Below are 11,691 nucleotides of genomic sequence, written 5' to 3'. Positions count from 1 at the left end.
CTCCGCGCCTAGTGCTCCTCAACGCACTCTGGGAAATGTAGTCTATTTGCTTGTCAGCCCGCAGCACTAACCCACTCCACAACCCTAAGAGACTACATGTTCCATCAGGCAGAGCAAACACTCGGGCGGTCTCTGGGGACGAGGTCCCAACGGAGGGACCGGAACCTCCCAATGGGCAACCTTCTGGGCGGATCCTGGGTCTCCATTGGCTGGGGCAGCTGCGGGAGGCGGGGTCAGCGGAATGAGGCGCGGAGCTGTTCGCCGCTCCAGGTGCTGAGTCCGAGGGAGGCTCCGGATGCCAGAGCCGCGGCTGCTGCAACCCTCGCCGCTGTGAGAGCTGCCTCTGGGAAGCCCCGGTCGCTAGGAGCTGGGAGGCGCCGCGTGCGTTGCCCCGCGCCGAGCGCCCTCGTGAGCACCGTCTGAGGTGGGTGCTATAGGACTCGCTTTTGTTTTATTGAGGAAAGGGGGGCCTGGGGAGTTGATGGGACGTGTCCTCGCCGCACTTAACACCATCTGTCCGTGGAGCTTGAGGACTGACTGCGGGCCTCTTCGTGGCCCAGTGCCTGAGGTCGGAGCAACCTCGGCTGGGTTTTGTCGTATGGTGAAAGTGTGTAAGGTACGAGGGCTGGAAGACCCTCTCCAGTCTCTCCTGGAAGAGCATGGAAAAGGCTTGGAGTCTCCTTTTCCCTGCGCCTAAAGTCGAGGCTGCTTAGGTTGTTGAAGATGGAGAGACTGTTCTGGGATAGAGGGACCCTTCCTTACAACGTCTTCCTTACAACAGCCCAGAGGCTGCAAACAGGGATTGGGATGTGATTGATGAGACTCCTCCCCTCCTTTTAGACTCTCCTAGGTTTCCAGTTGTTAGGGAGACCCTTCCCTTTGCTCTCCTTTGCATCCTAGGAAACAGGTAAACCCAGGCTCTCCCCTTACCACTTGCTCACAGTTGGGTTCTTTGTGGGATATTTGTTTTTGAGGAATGGAGAAAGTGAGGGGCTGGAGGACTCCTCCCCACCCTGCTCCAAGCACTGATGGATGCTCGGGTCTTCTGTGATGGAGCCGCACCTAAGGTCTGAATAGCCTGGGTGTGGGAGGTGGGAAGAAGTGAGAGTCTGAGGTACCCCTCCCTACCTGGGTCTTATTTCCCAGGCCCTCTCCACCTAGATCCAGGTCCCAGGCAGTACAGAGTGGAGATCATCTCTCTTGCCCCGCCACACCCCGGGAATTAGAGCTCCAGCACCGCGGCTAAGAGTCTAGATGGGCACCTGAGGGAAAGGACCGAGTGGTCTCCCTCTCCGCAACCGGCAGCTCCAGGCAACGTCCTCCGCGTTCGCGGATCCTGGAGGGATGCTCCGCTGCTTGCCGAGCGCGCTCCAGATCTGGACGCCGGGATCTGGTACCCGGCGTGCAGCGGCTGCTCTCAGGTGCCCGGCTTTCGCGCTCTGCCCAGGCATCCACGGGAGGACAAAGCGGCGGTCGTGGCACTGGCAGGCGTGCAGGGCTGGACTGCGCGAGGGGCGCGGCTGAGGAAGGGGGGCTTCGGGCGCGGCACGGGTAGCTTCCACGAAAACGTGCTAGGAGAGGAGAGGAGAGAGACAAAGCGTGCTCGCTCCTCGCGGGCCCGCGCGAGCCGGGATGGAAAATCCCGAGGGAGGAGGTGGTTGTGCTGTGCTGGGTCCTGTTCCATACACTATTCTCCGTCCCCACCCTCCAATCCCACTGCCAGTCTTGCCCCAAGAATGTGATCGATGGTTACTAGAGCCAGGACTTGTGACCACGAGGGCAGGGATGACCAGGGGCTCTACCTTGCAGTTTAGGGGATCGGAAAGAGGCATACTGACTAAACCCACTCAACCTCATGCCCCATCAACTATATTAGAACAAATTAGGTTCTGTAGCTAGATGTTTTTATTGATAATGGTGTTGGTCAGAGCGTGAATGAAAATGTGACTGGGTGAAGGTATCTGTCCATGCTCCAGTATTCACGCGTGTGCTGTGCTGTGGTGAGTCTATGTATATGGCTGGGGGAGGGATGGGAAGGAGGAGGAAGAGGAACTAAGCATGGATGTAGAAGGTAGAGAGACAGTTACCTTTTTAACTCTCAAGCCACAGTTACTGACCTAAGGTCCAAACGGGAGCCTTCGGGATGAAGGCAGCTTTAAACTGCTTAAGGTCTAGCCTGAAGGACATGCTATATTCCAGTCAGTGAAACTTCACAAGAATGTGGCCCCCTCTTTAGCCCTTTGGGTACCCAAATCTGACCCTGCCATCTTCATCAGTCCTCATTCCCTGGAGCATGTTAGCATGCTGTAGTGGGCTGCCCTAATGACCAAAATCTACATTATCACGAGTAAGATTTGGGAGGCCTGTCAGTAAAGTCTGGGAGAGCTATAGAGCTTTAGGGCTTTTACGAGTAATCAGTCACAAATGGAGACTCAGAAACACCAGGTACAAGCCAGGCATGGTGGCCACATGCCTGTAATCCCAGCACTTGAAAGCTGAGGCAGGAGGACTGCCACGAGTTAGGGGTCAGCCTGAACTCTATAATGAGACTCTGTCTTGATATTCCTAGAAGATGAGCACATCCCTCTCGGCCTTATCAGTCCCAGCATCTGACCCAAGTTTCACTACCACCATCACTTTTATGCCAAAGTTTTTTAGGTAGCTTCAAGATAATCTCCTTCACATAAATTAAGGGGGTAGATTATGAACTGTGAAAGAACCAGGCAGCGGAAACACCAGTCAGCCAAGCCTACCTGGTCTTTTCCCCTTTAGTGTCCACTGCCAGCATCCACAGTGACCTCTGCTGGAAGGAAGTCAAGCCATAGCACAATTTGACAACCATTAACTCCCCTGTAGTAAAGAGAGGCTCAGAGCTGGTGTGGATATTGTTAAACCACACACCTTTCTGTTGGAGCTAATTTCCTGTCTACCTTTGGAGTAGATGTCCTTGCTTTGGTTGTTTGTCTCATAATGTTGAGGATGGAAAACAGGACCTGGATGCCTACTAAGTAAGCACTTTCCTACTGAGGCACCTTCCTTCTTTAAGATGCCACTCTTGCCTATGGTTCTTTCAAACGACATTGAGAAGTAAAACTACTGCTGTCTTCAACCACATGGAAAAGTGGGTCTGGAGGCCTACAGCTGAGAAATCCATTTACTGGGACAATGCATAGAAAACATTGATCGAGTTCAGGGAAGTTCAGTTACCTTTCTGGTCTCTCTCACTTACCTTGCCTCACTCTTCCCTTTCTCTCATATTCCACTCTTATCTTTTTCTCTTCCTCTTTTAAAGCAGTCAGTAACATTTTCAAAACCAAACCTTATTTTCTTCTCTGACATTGTGGCTTAGAAACTTCAGACATCTGGGGTTAGTAAACACAAAAGGTCCCTGAGCGCTGGCTCTTCCTAAGGACTGAGCGGGGAGATGGATGAGTCCTAAATGCCCACCTGGAGACATGAGTCTCTTCTGGAATTGCTCTGAAAGGATTTCACACTGTCACAAAATTGTTAGAGCTCTTCAGAGGAAAGGAGGTATTTAAATACCTGGCATTGTTCTTACTTCGGCATCCATGTGATTTGCATCGAACTATGTGACTCAGTATCATAAAGTAAAAATAGGACTTAATTTCTTCTTCGCCTGTTCAGAAGGTGACTGCATATAGTGTGTTATGTTCTGCATTGGCGAGTGAAAAGCTAAATCACCTCATAAATTGAACCACCTGATTATCCCTATCAGAGAGGAGTGTTTAACATCACCCAAGGCGATAACATTATTTTATGTTTCTTTTAATTCATATCTGAATCTATGTCTTGTAAAACATGTCCTTGTGCCCGTGCATTATTGCTTTTACTTGAGGTTAATCAAGAATGTTTAATCCAGCTGGGCAATGGTGGTCCGTGCCTTTAATTCCTGTACCTGGGATGAAGAAGCAGGTAGGTCTCTGTTTTTTGAGGCCAGTTTGGTCTACAGAGTAAGTTCCAGGACAGCCAGAGGACACAACAAAACAAAAACAAAACAAAACAAAAAAGAATATTTAACCCTTGTACAAGATATTAAATATCTGCAGATAACAGGAAGATGGGGTGGCGTTTTGTTCTTTGCAGGCTCAAGAAAATTCTTGAAGCTCAGAGGAAAGAAGTAAAGGACTCTAAGTTTGAAAATCTTATGGGTAGAGTTATGGTTTTCTGAGAAGAGGCTCCTTAAAAACATGCAGGAGGGCGGACAGGCCATGTTGAAAAGTCTGAGCATGAAAGACAGTGTCAGTGTGCATGCAAGTGGCAGTATTCATGTTGGGATTATCTCTGCTTCAATGCAGCCTTTCTTTAAAAAAAAAAAAAAAAAAAAAAAAATCCCCGGGGCTGAGGTAGCTCCTTCTCCAACCAGCTGCTCCTGAGTGGCGACTGGCTGAGCAGGGAAGACTCGGACCTATCCAAGGTTCTGGAATGCAGGCCTTTGCCTGCAAGCTGCAGAGTAAGGAATAGAACACAGCCGAGGGCCACAGCATCATAGAGGATTTCCCTGAAGTTGATCACAGAAGAGAATGGGAGAAAACAGAGATGTAGACGTTTTCACTGCACCGTTTTTGAATAAACCCATCAGCAATCCCTATTTAAAGAATTACAGCTAATAATAAATTTTCTAAATCAGGCTGTTTGCATGCAAGAGTGCCTTTAATCCTGGCAGTCCTGTGAGGTAGGTGCTGCTGTTATTCCTACTTTCAAGATGAACAAAGCTCTAAGGGCAAAAGGCTTTACCCGAGGTCACACAGAAGGGGCAGAGTTTAGGTTCCATCAGTTCTATTAAACTCCCAATCTATCCTTGTCACACTTCTTTTCCTACTGCAGAAGCAAAAATTGAAGTATTAGAATGTCCTGTGTAAAGAGATATCTAAATTTAGAGGAATGTAGTTAGGGATGAGCTAGCATTCAAACACAAGCCATAGAGTGCTTTCAAGTTCAGCGAGCATTTGCCCATTCTTGTCTTTTTCTGGTAAGGTTTGTTGCTTGAGCCTGGTTACCAAAGAAGACAGTGTAATAATATAAGGTGTTCTTCCTAGAATGGAAAATTTTCACAGGAATTTAAGTCTGGTTAGCAATAAAGTGGATTTTTTTTTTTTTAAGAAAGGAAGGAGGAAAAAGAGCATATTTGCTGACTTGGTTTTTTTTAAACACCAAATGCATTCAGAGCTGAGGGATATTGTTAGGAGACTCCTTTCATCTATTCCCATTCTCGGATTTTCACATCAAAGTTCTTAACACCTACATAAAACTTCTCACTGTTGTGGACCTCACTCAGCCAGTCTTGGGGAAACACCATGTTCCTGTTCTCACACCATCCCAGCCAATGTTCTGCCTTCACATGTGGCTGCAAGACTCCTGGCAATGGGCAGCTTGGAACTTTGAACTTACTGCCACATGCTCTGGTTTTCCCAGGGTGACAGTTTCAACTGCCCCCACCTTTCTACACACTTTGTGCCCAGGAACTTCCCATTTAGTGACTGTAGCATTCGATGTTTAAAGTGGGTAAAGGGGAATAGACTTGTCTCTTCTCTTCTTCCTAGGCTGTAGTTTGCATATCACTCAGAAATAGCAGGCTTATTCTCTTAATAAAATGCTTTTTATCAAGCTAGGTCTCCGTCCCATTTCTAAGTGATTCCTTTTCGCTCCATGCTGGGGCTTTACAGAGCTCTGACAGGAAATGTGGTTCCTGAGGGCATTTGGAGGCCACAGATTTGGCTTCCCATCTGTGTCTGCTCTGATTCATAGGACCACAGACAGATTTGATTGTTTTCTTATTTAGAGTCTTAGTTCTCCCCAGCATCAGAACAGCATGTAATAAGATGCCATTTGTGGAGGTCTCTGGGCAGCCATGCCTAGAACTGAGCACCACCCTCTTCGCTAACAGGATCAGGAAATAGTTTTGAATCCAAGGCATATCGTCCAGAAAGCATACACTATGAAGATTTTTATCCAATATAAAAAGGGAAACAAATATAATTAATTCCTAAGACTATTATAATTATTCTGGTAATAACTCAAAGTTCCCTCAAAGGAAGACTAGGTATATAATACTCTATAAATAATTCTCTGCCTGCAATGTACTAGGTGCATATCTGGGCTCATGGAACCCAACCCCCAACTTGGCACAAGTCCAGACAATAAGAAATATTGGGTGGATGCAGATGATGAACTTTGTAAAGATGGGAAGTAAGTTTAAGTATCATAAACCACCCTGTCGCTTTATCATGAAGACAGAAGCTAAAGGAATTTGAAGGATTCTCTGACTAATTCCTGGTTGGTGGCAAAGATGGGTCTTAAAACACATTTCCTAACACTGAATGCATATTCTTTCCATGGGCAAATTATCCAAAGGGCATATTTCCATCACCATAGCCTTATTTGATCCAATTCTAAAGCAAAACACGAATTTAAAGTTGAAACAGGAAAAGAAAAAATAGAAAGTCTGCTTTTATCTGTGTCATTCAATGGTAGCCACTGGCTGACTATTGAAGAGGTTGTGACCAGGTTGAAATATTTTGATATTTTGATATATTGAATTAAAAGACATTATAAAAATTAGTTCTACCTGACTTCTTTTTACTTCCTCAAATGCAACTTTTAGAAGAAACAACTCAACAGTTAAGAGCACTTGTTGCTTTTGCAGAGGACCCAGGTTCGATTCCCAGCACCCACCTGGTGGCTCATGACTACCTGTAACCCAGTTTCAGGGGACCCAACCATACATGCATGCAGGCAAAACATTAATACACATAAACTAAAAATAAGTAAATCTAAATTTTATTTTATGTATATGAGTACACTGTTGCTGTCCTCAGACACACCAGAAGAGGGCATTGAATTCCATTACAGATGGTTGTGAGCCACCATATCATTGCTGGGAATTAAACTCAGGACCTCTAGAAGAGCAGTCAGTGCTCTATATCTCTGAACCATCTCTCCAGCCCCCTAAATTTTTTAAATTATAACTATACATTTGAGTGTTGGTATATAGTTCAGTATGGGTTCAGTGCTCAGCACTGTGAAAATGTATATCTATCTATATACCTGTGCGTGTACATGTGAATATAATTATGTATTATTTACATTTGTTGCCATGTTTATATTTGTACTGGATTAGTGCTATGCTAATTATGGGAGGGAACTTTTCCTTACAAATGGATATTTAGAAGTAATTTCTATAATCAGTTGGCCTGAGTTTGAATCCTGACTATCATTTAGGCTATGTATCCTTAAATTCTGTATCCTCATTTACAGAATGAGGGACTAACAGCCTCCTTGATTACGAGTTAAATTATTTAGCACAATAAGTTCTGGTCTACAGTTAACATTAACTAAATATTAACTGTTGCTGATAATGGAGACATTTAGAATATTAAGAGCTAAGAACAACAGGAGAAAGGCAAGCAGGAGATTTTCAGATAGATCAAACAAAGATTTATTGGTCATTAAAACAAGACTTGAAAACCTTTGCAAGTATAACTCATGAGTGGCTGAGATTTGGCCCCTGTTTTCTGGTGGCTGATGATGCTGAGGAAAATGTTCAAGCCATTTCCATAAGCACACAGTAAATAAACAGATTAGCTAACCACATTATGTACGTATCTTGACTTCTGCTAATGACTTGAGGAAGAGGATGATTAGGATGCCTGTGCCAGATGACTCTAACTCTCCTGGTCTCCAGGGTTCCTCAGGGGAATAAGAGCCTTGTGCTCTGGGAGAAAATTTCTGGACAGGAATCAAATACACCCAAGATCAAGACTGCTCTGCCTTGCTCTTGGCCTTGGCAAGAGTCTTAATTCCTCCTCTGTAAAATGGAGATAGTTGCAGCTCTCTTGGATGGTGTGCTGAGGAGAGAATTAGACAATATAGATGAAAACCCAGGGGCATGGAAGGCACTCCACAGTGGTAGCTGTTGCTGAGTGGGACTTCGGTTGTTCTTAATGTTCTTAGTAGAGAGGCATTCGGAATCTTCAGAGCCTTTTCAACACTTGCATTGCTTTATTACCCATCCTTATTCAGTCTCTGAGGGGCCTGAGAGAGGGAAAGGTTCACCAGAAAAATGTGTGCCATCATAGGATCTTGATATCTTTGAACTCACACAACCCAACTTTATGTTCTTTGGTCCAATGAGGTTTTTCTCTGGGATGATGAGGCAGGAAGCAAATGGGTACTGTTCTCCATTACACTTTCCTGAAATTCTAGCATGTACACCATGGCTGTTTTGGTGTATGTGACATGCAGTTTTGCTTTTAAAAGAAGGGAGAAGCAGCAGGGAGGTCGAAAAACTTGATTCCAGAGCTCCAGAATGAGGTCCTTTTGCCCCTGGAACAAGCTATATCTCCATTCACTACTTGTTACCGTGACCATTTTGTCTTCTAAAAGGTCACCTGGATCAATAAATAACAAGTGATTCTGACCTGGTGGCCACACCTGTGAACACAGCACTTGATACATGAGGATGTCATGAGTTCCAGGCTAGCCCGGGCTACAATGTCAAACTATCTAAAAAGTAAAAACCAGAAAGAAACAAAGAAAGAATGAAACAAAGAAAGAAAGGAAGGAAAGAAGGAAGGAAGGAAGATAGACAGACAGACAGACAGACAGAGGGGTGTGTTAAGGAAGAAAGGAAAGGAATAAATATATGTGAAAATTATGTTAACAGAGAACATTGGACTATAGAGCAAGTTTTCAGACTGGTCTCACAGAAAGTATATAGATGTCAGATTTCATAGGTTAACATGTGATTAGTTGGTTCAGGTAGAAGAGCCTGGGACAAGCTCTTGCCTGGTTCCTTTGCACCCTGACTTACAGGAACCAATTGTTGATACAAAATTTAGGGGATAGCCAGGTCTTAAAACGCATGTTTTCTGAATGGGAAGGAGAAGGGCCCACAAAAAAAAGTAGACCAAGGAACAAAAACTGAAGTAACCACAAGGATACATTAATGCAGGTTGGCTATAGCAGTGAGAAAGATATGGATTCCATTAAGACAGACTTCATCTTAAATCTTATTTTCATCACCAAATACATGGCCTCATGCAAATGTGCAAATGTGTTTTAACTCTGTGTGTGTGTGTGTGTGTGTGTGTGTGTGTGTGTGTGTGTGTGTGTGTGTGTGTACATGTGTGCAGAGGTCAAAGGACAACCTTAGTTACTTTTCCTCAGATGCTGTCCATCTTGGTTTTTTGAAATAGCTTCTCTCATTGGCCTGGTACTTGCCTAGTAGGCTAGACCAACTAGCCTGTGAGTCCTAGAGATCCATGCCCACTTTTTAAAATTAGGCTTCAAGGAGATGTAACTCAGGTCCCTGGCTTGCAAGGCAAACACTTTACCAATTACCCAACCTGAGTTTTAACCTTTCTGAGCCTCATTTTCTCAGGTAGTATAATAAAACAAAGTTCTGTGCTGCTGTGGCAATTATGGCAACAAAAAATGCGTTAGGATAATACTCGCCCTCCTTTATTGACGCTTACAGTGGCCCAGACATTGTGTGTAAAACAGCCATTATCTGTATTTTAAGCTGAGGAAAGCAGCGTTCAAGGGTTTTAAGTAACTTGCCTAATGTCATGCAGTCAGTAAGAGGCATAACCAGGATCCCACCCAGACCATCACACTGCAGAACCTGCTCTTAACCAGTGATCATGGCCTCTCTAGTTTAATGTCAAAGGAACCCAAAACTGTTTGAAGGAAGGAGAAATTCTATGTGGTTAGTTTGTAGAGAGGTCTTTTGTTTGGTCATCAAGGGTTAGTGCAATAGGAAAGGCTGGGACAGGGGCAGAAAAGCTGTGATCAAATAGACAATAATAAGAATGCCAACCCTGGCTCCGTGGTCACTGGAAAGGAGTTTCTATAGGAAATAAATGTTTGAGAAACTTGGAACATCTATATGACAAGTGTTAGAGAACCATGGTGATTAATATTGTGAATATGACAGAAATTATAAACTCTTAGGAAACAACCCTTTGGGCACATCTGTGAGGGATTGACTAGATTAGTTTTAAAGAAAAAGAAATACCCCCTCAACTATGGGAAGCACCATTCATGGGCCAGGGTTCTAAACTGAATAGAAAGGAAAAATGAGCTGAACACTACCTTCATTTCTGTCTGCTTCTTAACTCTTGATAGATACATGTGACCTTAAGCTCCTGCCCTGGCTTCCTACATGGTAGACTTTCAACCGTGAGCCAAAATAACCCTTCCCTAATTGTTTTTAATATATAAAAATATGCTTTCAAGTACATTTTAACATGTGGTGTGTGTGTGTGTGTGTGTGTGTGTGTGTGTGTGTGTGTGTGTCTGTCTGTCTATGGCAAATGGAGATCAAAGGACCACTTTTGAGAGTTGATCTTCCTCCACTTTCTGGTGCTGCAGACTACAATTACATTGTCAGGAGTCTTTACCAGTGAAGCATCTTATAGACCCCTTCCTTTTCTTAAGTTGTTTCTTGTTGGGTACTTTGTCACAGCAACAGAAAAAGTAGCTACTGAAGAACTAAACATTTTCCTAGGCAAAGGAACATAGGACGCAAAACCGCTAACTTGGAGCATCCCACTGGATGTACTCATTTTGTGGCAGTATTGAGTGCATGAATCCAAGGCCAGAGCTTGAGGAAGGGGTAAGCAGATACAACCAACATTCCTATTACTGCCAAAGAATTCACATAGCCTTTTTCTTTCCCTTTTCCCCCTTTTCTTCTTTTGAGATAGGGTCTCATGGAGCTTCAGGTGACTTGTTATATAACGAAGGCTGACTCTCAACTCTTCATCCCATTTCCCAAATGCTAGGTTTCCAGGCATCTTCTTCCACATCTAGTTTACGACACCTCATTTGGTCTTCACAAAAGTTCCAGGCAGGATAGGTGGTCTGCTGCAATGGCTGTGTCATGTGGCAGGCAGCAGAGACTGCCAAAAAGCACAGATGCCTTGAACAGCTGTGGTACCCAACCTCAAACATAAAGTTTAGGAGAGGCCTTCTCTGTGAGGCAGAAGGCAGAATGTCTGTGTTCTGGGTTGAAGCCTCTGCTTCTACTCAGGAAGACAGGCAATTTTGTCATTTGCTTCATCATTCCCCAGTGATGTTTCCAAATAGTTGCCTCCTAGAGTGGTTGCTGTGAGGAGCTAAGGCAAGGTCACTGCAAATCCCAGAGCCCTTTCTGGGTGCAGTGCCCATCATCAGCAACCCCTCCTGTGCAGAGAGCTTGTTCCACAAAAGGAGATTTCTTTTTTCAGGAATTGCCATCTTAAATGTATTCTGCTTATTTTTCCATAGGCAGCTGGCTTGAAAACCAAATCGTATCCTCTTTTGGCTGGTTAGAAGAAAAATCAGAAATGGTTGCAGTCACAATTTGCACCAGATTTCTCTCCCTGGCTGTGCTTCTAATAACAATGAAAACAAAGGCAGGAAAGGAAAGGGGTAGGAACGTGATATTTCTTCCAAGAGGCACCTGCAGCTCTATGGAGGATACAAGAAGTGGAGCGGGGGAGCAGCCTCTACAGCTATGAGAGAATCCCTTGGTGAGTCAAAGAGGAGTTTGATATACAAGATGATAGGCACTGGAAGAGATCATGGTGTCTCACTGTATTTTCTTTAATAAGTCATGCTAGGCTTCCAGACATCCTCTACAGTATTAAAAGGCTAAGTACAGGATGGGCAAAGCCACAAAGATCTTGC

At 44.6% G+C, this 11,691-nt stretch overlaps 1 protein-coding gene across 1 annotated transcript in view; it reads left to right on the top strand.

Moving 5' to 3' along the window:
- Positions 1–271: 271 nt before the first annotated feature.
- The window catches only part of Smpd3 (sphingomyelin phosphodiesterase 3), an 81,078-nt gene continuing 69,658 nt past the window's right edge, over positions 272–11,691 (top strand). Inside the window, exon 1 of the mRNA XM_032887595.1 lies at positions 272–424. The gene's annotated coding sequence lies outside the window, so the exon portion shown is untranslated. The remainder of the gene's footprint in view (positions 425–11,691) is intronic.

Source organism: Rattus rattus, chromosome 17 (assembly GCF_011064425.1).
Source record: "Rattus rattus isolate New Zealand chromosome 17, Rrattus_CSIRO_v1, whole genome shotgun sequence".
In the NCBI taxonomy this organism is placed as follows: domain Eukaryota; kingdom Metazoa; phylum Chordata; class Mammalia; order Rodentia; family Muridae; genus Rattus; species Rattus rattus.
This window is presented reverse-complemented; position numbering and strand designations above follow the sequence as displayed.